Consider the following 6,978-nt stretch of genomic DNA (forward strand, 5'->3'; position numbering starts at 1 on the left):
GTAATTGTAACCAGGGTGGCAATGGTGGTCAAAAGGGTGGAAATGGTGGAGCTTTTGATGGTGTTTTTGGTTGTAATGACTTGTGTAAAGATGATGGAGGTGATAATGTGATGTGGTGAGAGTGGGAATGTCTTTTTTAATGGTGGTGCTTGTAGTGATGCTGGCAGTAATGGATGTAGTGGTGGTAATGGTGGTAGGAGTTGTGGTAATAGTAGTGGGGTGATGCTAATTATGGTAGTAAATGCGGTGATAATAGTGGGAGTGCTAAATGTTATAATAATGGTAGTGGTGATATTAGGTGGGACCTCTAAAGGCTGCCCTTGGGGATTTTTTCTAAGCCAGTGGTTCCCAACCTTTTGACTTCTGTGAACCCCCACTATCTCATCACTGGAGCCCGGGGACCCCCTCTGAATCTTCCTTGGAATCCAGGGACCTCCGAACTGAGTCATAACTGAATGCTGGGAACCTAATCTGTTGATATTATTTAATTTTCTAAGCAGTCGCGGACCCCCTGAGGAGGCTTCACGGACCCCCAGGTGTCCCCAGACAACAGGTTGGGAACCACTGATCTAAGCCACTGATATTTTTCTAAATCTTTTCCAATTTTTCCTTCAGGACTTTTGCACTCAAACTGCTTTACTACCAAAACTGCATTTTACACTGTTACTGATGTACTAATCTGCTGCATTGCAAAATCATAGCTTAAAGGGACTTGAAGGGCTGAACTCCAGAGACTCCAGGTGCTGGCAGAGAGAAGTCTTTGCTGTCCCTAAGACTTCAAACAACAGGAGGCAAGCTCTAAATCAAGCCCTTTGAGATTTCTTCACAAGATGGAAGGCACACAAAGTCCAGTCTTTGCCCTCTTACTCTGGCAGAAGCAGCAACTGCAGGATAGCTCCACAAAGCACAGTCACAGACAGGGCAGCTCTTCTTCCTCAGCTATTCAGCTCTTCTCCAGGCAGAGGTTCCTCTTGTTTCCAGAAGTGTTCTAAAGACTGTGGTTTTTGATGCCCTTCTTATACCCAATTTCTCCTTTGAAGTAGGCCTACTTAAAAGCAAAGTCTCTTGTGAATGTGAAATCCTGCCTTGCCCAGGCCAGGCCCCCGACACTCACCAGGGGGTTGGAGACTGCATTGTGTGAGGGCAGGCACAGCCCTTTCAAGTTTGAGTGACCACTCCTCCCCTCCCACCTAGCACAGATGGTTCATCAGGATATGCAGGCTACACCCCAGCCCCCTTTGTGTCACTGTCAAGTGTGAGGTGCAACCAGCCCAACTGTCAAACTGACCCAGACAGGGAATCCACAAACAGGCAGAGTCACAGAAATGGTATAGGCAAGAAAAGGCTCACTTTCTAAAAGTGTCATTTTCAAACACACAATCTTAAAATCAACTTTACTAAAAGGTGTATTTTCAAATTGTGAACTCAGAGACCCCAAACTCCACATGTCCATCCACTCCCAAAGGGAATCTACACTTTAATCAGATTTAAAGGTAGCCCCCATGTTAACCTATGAGAGGGACAGGCCTTGTAACAGTGAAAAAACGAATTTAGGAATATTTCAGTCAGGACATATAAAACATTACTATATGTCCTACCTTAACCATACACTGCACCCTGCCCTTGGGGCTACCTAGGGCCTACCTTAGAGGTGTCTGACATGTAGGAAAAGGGAAGGTTTAGGCCTGGCTAGTGGGTACACTTGGCAAGTCGAATATATAGTTAAAACTGCACACACAGACACTGCAATGGCAGGTCTGAGACATGATTACAGAGCTGCTTATGTGGGTGGGACAACCAGGGCTGCAGGCCCACTAGTAGCATTTGATTTACAGGCCCTGACACCTCTAGTGCACTAGGGACTAACTAATAAATCAAATGTGCCAATCATGGATAAACCAATTACATACACATTTTGTATAGAAGCACTTGCACTTTAGCACTGGTTAGCAGTGGTAAAGTGTCAAGAGTAACAAAAACAGTAAGATCGGAGTCCAGCACACGTCAATAACCTGGGAACAGAGGCAAGTGGTGCAGTGGTCTGGGAATGTCCCACAGCAGCATACAGTGTGCCAGTGTTAGGGGGAGAGCTGCAGGGCCTTATTTTAGTAGCTAGGCCTATGTCCTGCTGTCTCGCTGTCGTGCAGTGCAGAGCAGCGCAGCAACTTTGGTTTCTGAGTTGTGTGACTTCTTAGTAAGTGTACCCCTCAGTCAGATGCCTGGGAGTGTCTCTCAGTGCTCTCCCCCTTGTGTCCTTAGGTCAAAGCAGAATTACTCAACCTTCAAAAACAGTTGGATACCCAACTACACAGACATTTATAGGGATGTAAGAACTGGGACCCTCAGAATCTGCACCCAAGAGGAACTTGGTATGGCCCGAACTTTGCAGTGGTCTATTGAAGTAGCCTGCTTTCGCCCTCAGCCTGAAGCTCACCTCTACGCTACTACTTTTAATGATCCTACCATTGGTACAAATGCCTACAGACTTATTGGTGGCTGTTGATGTTAGCCATACAATAACCTTGGCCATAGTAATCTTACACCTTACGAATACCAAACTTTCACATTATTCAATTGCATTCGGTCCAAAAGGCATAGGTTGACATAATATAAAACATTGAAATACATAATGTATTACATTTTGGAAGCAATCTCCAAGGTTCCATCTACTGGTTGCAATTCTAGCTCTGGGCTACCCTTTCTCTAATCCAATTTCAATCTCTGACATGAGCTGTGGTGCAACATTTCTGTTTTGCTGGAAGATTTTGATGTGGCTCTTGACATCAGACCTCCATCCCGTGAGGTGCAGGTGGGCTGAGGAAGAAACACAGGCTAAGAATTTTCTGTAACTACAGTGAAGTAGGTAATTGATTTAATCACGTGTCCCCAGTGACTGCAGCTTAAGGTAAGAGGGCCTCAGAAGGCAGCCTAGGAGAGATGGATGCTGGTATATAAGGAAGCAGGCAGTGTGCCCTCCTAGCAGTAAACACTGAAGATGGCTTGCAGATCAGCCAGACACCAAACTGTGGCCTGAGGGGCAGACTCCACCTGCAGTGTGGGGTGAGCTATCCAAGAAGGTAGGATTCCATTTTCTTATTTGAGTGGCTTGTGTGCAGAACAGAAGGGAGGTGGATATTGAGGACAGGGCACTATTTAACACCCCCTATGGGCACTGGGCTCTTTCCACACTCATGCCTCCAGTAACAAATGGTTTATCACATCTACACAAACTTTCCCTCTTTGAGGACCTAACTCACATGGGAGAGGTGGGTAACTTGCCTGCTAGCAGTGGCGTTCATTAGCCAATCCACTGAAGCACAAGCCATTCCATTTAGCAAATGTGCCAAGGTGGTGGAACGGATTATGTGACAGGTGGCGCGCCAAGAACCGGGTAGATATAGTGCACCGAATGACAGCCACAAGAGACAATTCACCTATAACACCCACTGAGTTTGGAAGCGGACCTGTGCACCTAGAGGTGAAAAGTCCATAAAAAGGCGCCCACTTCTGTTGAGCACCAGACTTCGCATAACGTTGCATACATTTAAGGTGGTTCAGTTAAAAGTTGATTGAAATGCACTCTGTCCCCAGGCGATAACTTCTGATCCTGCCGAGGGCGGGTCATTCTTCCAACGTTTTGGTGCAGAAAGTAATAACGCCTGCTACTTGCAGCTCATGCCAGTGGCAGGAGTGTGTTGGGAAGCGGCTGATGCCACGAAACTGAGGAGGAACTGCGCATGCCAGTTATGTTCATAGCTGCATGGGTTCAGGGACCCTGCGCAAGACACCTTAAAATGCACCATTGAACCTGCTATGATAGTTTCTAAAGACGCTGAACTTAAAAAGAAGAGGTCATTTCTGTAGAAGAGCATGTCCTGGAACGGCTGCTAATGCAATGGGCAGGTCGTGAACGTGCTAAAGGCGTTATCAGGGCAATGTTCCTAAAACATCAAGCCTGAAATTTAAAACATGTTCAAGGAGAGAAAGATTCTTAAAACAGGAAGTTCTTCCAGGGAACGTGAGGCTGAGGCTTAAAGAGATATTTTTACAAGGAACTCTTCTTAAAACAGGAATGAACAACCCCCTCCTCCCCATATAGTGTGGGGCTTGGGTTTTAGAAAAACGTTTTTCCTGGTGGGAACATTCACTTAGGAAAAGGCTGGGATTTTGGTTGATATGCGATTATGGGGGGGTCTGTCTTTATTACAGGGGTGCTTGCAAGCGGATGAACGGGTGGGACCTTCAAGAGGTGTACCACGGGGGCTGTCTGTATAATGGGTTCTTACCAGGCAATTTGTATTTACATAAGGAACCACTTCCACAGTGGAGGTTACCCCAGGGAATGTGGAGGGTGCTGTCAGGGGGGCTGTTCGTACAGCAAGAATTAGACTCACAGTGGCGGGGGGCTCGGGATGTGGAGGGTGTTGTCTGGTGCGTCGGCCTTGCAGCCGGAATGAGGTTCACAGTGAAGGGTGCACTGGAGCCCTAGAGGGGTGATGCCACGAGAGGTGTTTTACAGCAAGAGCCAGAGCCGTAGGCGAGGGCTGTGGAGAGGTGAGGCCAGATGAGCTGTTCTCAGATCAGCAATCATATCCACAGTGAAGGGAAGGCTGCAACTGTGTCAGGTGACCTATCGTTATAACAGTCATCACATTCACTATGGCTGTGAAAATGCATTGTCAAGGGAGCTGAACAGACAGTAGGAATCACATCCCCAGTGAAGGATGGGCTAGTGCTGTGGAGAGATGTTTTCAGGTGACCTATCTTTATAGCAAGACCAGCCACAGGGAAGAGCCGGTTAGAGCTGTGAAGAGGTTTTTGTCTTGAGAGCAGTCGTTGGAGCAGTAATCACATCCCCAGTGATGACGGGCTAGGGATGCGGGGGTCATGTCAGATAAGCTGTTCTTAGATAAGAAACAGAATCACATTGAAGGGTAGGCCAGGCTATGGAAGGGTGTTTTCCAGGGAGATATTCTTATAGCAGGAATCGCATCCCCACTGAACGACAGGCTAGGGTTGCAGAGGGGTGCGTTCAGGAGAGCTGTCCTCATATCAGTAATCACATCCCTGTGAAGGGCAGGGTGGAGATGTGGAGAGATGGTGTTATCAGAGGTCTATATTCAGAAATAGGATGCAAGATATACACACGTCTCAAATGCCTGCACGTTGCAAAGTAACAGGGACATGACTCCTGCCTGGCTGCTCGCCTGCTATTGCACAAATGTTTTACAACCTCTCTCGCAGTCTCAGAGCAAACATGGTGACTGACTGCCGAGGGTAAGTGTCAAGCATCCGCAAAGTGTATGCTGTCCGTTTCTGTATCTCATGGACCAATGCCTGCTCCCACAATGCCCCATTCTCAGTGTGTCACTTTGTTTTTCATTATGACTCCTGTATTTTCAAGGGACAGGTGTTGAAAGGGAGTGACATTACTGTTTTGAACTATGAGACAAGAGGACTATGCCCCCGAAGTGCTTAATTTGAGGCGGTGTTTTCCATTCTCGGCACCAGCACTCAATTGTCAACATCAGCACTTATGACTGCCTGCCACATGGTGGCAATGTGTGTCTAATTTAGAGATAAGCACAATAAGAGATATTTATTATTTCAACATACTTTAAAAATTACTCATACCTGCTGCCAAAGCCATTCTTATAGCTCTGGGGGCTTGCAATAGCATGAAATGCCACAGGTGTCGGTATAGGGTGGTTAGTAGTTATACTGCTTCTGTCACTGGCAGTGCTGGTAAGGGCAATGGGTGGAGCAAGCAGCAGCGGCCTCCTGACAAGGGCCCTGGCACTTATTGATCTACAAATTAAGCACTGCTGGCCCGTGTAATTTTTCATGCTGCATTTGCTGCTATTGACAAGGGGGTGTGTTCTCCATTCACGCCCCCTTAATGCAGAGGTAAAATTGCACCTCACTGCGCAGATTCCCTCTGAATAGCCAGACAGAAGTCAGTGGTGTAATGAGGAAAAGGTTTGATGCCCTGAACTTGAGGCAAACAATTGTACAATGTTCAGCCTTTTAATGAGACTGTCCATGGACCCTCTGCCTTTACACAGGAGGTGCTTGTACTACAGAAAAGGATAGAAGTCATGGAAAGAGCAAAGAGGGCAACATGGAAGAAATAAATGAGGAGAGAGCATGTGAAAGGTAATTGAGAAAATTACAGAAACACAAAACAGCAGAACACAGTGAGGAAAGCTGTAGAGAGGAAACTGCAGGTGAATGGGACTGAGCAGAAAAGAGGAACATGAATAAATGAAAAGGAGTGAAAAGAAAAAACTGTTTGAGGGAAATGCAGGAAATATTGATGAAAGGAAAAAGAAAATCTGTATGTAAGAAAACCTCAGTAAAAAAGGAGTCAGGATGCAGAAAAAAAGAGTGAACTAAAGGGGACAAGTAAAATACCAATTGGGAACAGTTAGTGGCCCTTTGGCACTTCTTTGTAGGGGTCTGTTAGGGTGCAGCAGGGTCAGTCAGAGAGGTTGATTTTGAATATTGCAATTATGAATGATTCCATTATTTACCTGTAATCATCATTATTTACCAGTAATATTCATTACTCCAAATACCCTATTTATCGTACCAATACTTATGAATAAGTATTGGGTTGAGTAATAGGGTTGAGTAGGCAATGATTCTGCTACTTATGGGTAATCTTTATTACTCCGAATACCCTATTTCTCCTACCAATACTTTCTTATACGTAAGTGTTGGTACGTGAAATAGGGTTGAGGAGGTAAATGCTGGTTCCATCAAATGTTTAAGACTACTAGAGATGTCCAGTCACAGGCGATGCTAGAATGCACATAAAAAAAAAAAAAAATCTTTGATATCTTTGAAGTTCTAAACAAGCAGATACATTAAATATTTGTACACTAAATATAATGATCTTTCCCTGCAGTTAATGCCTAAACTGTTTGTACATAGGGTGCTGGTGAACATGCTGCAAGACAGGGGACAATGGGGAGA

This window comes from Pleurodeles waltl, chromosome 12, assembly GCF_031143425.1.
Source record: "Pleurodeles waltl isolate 20211129_DDA chromosome 12, aPleWal1.hap1.20221129, whole genome shotgun sequence".
Lineage (NCBI taxonomy): Eukaryota > Metazoa > Chordata > Amphibia > Caudata > Salamandridae > Pleurodeles > Pleurodeles waltl.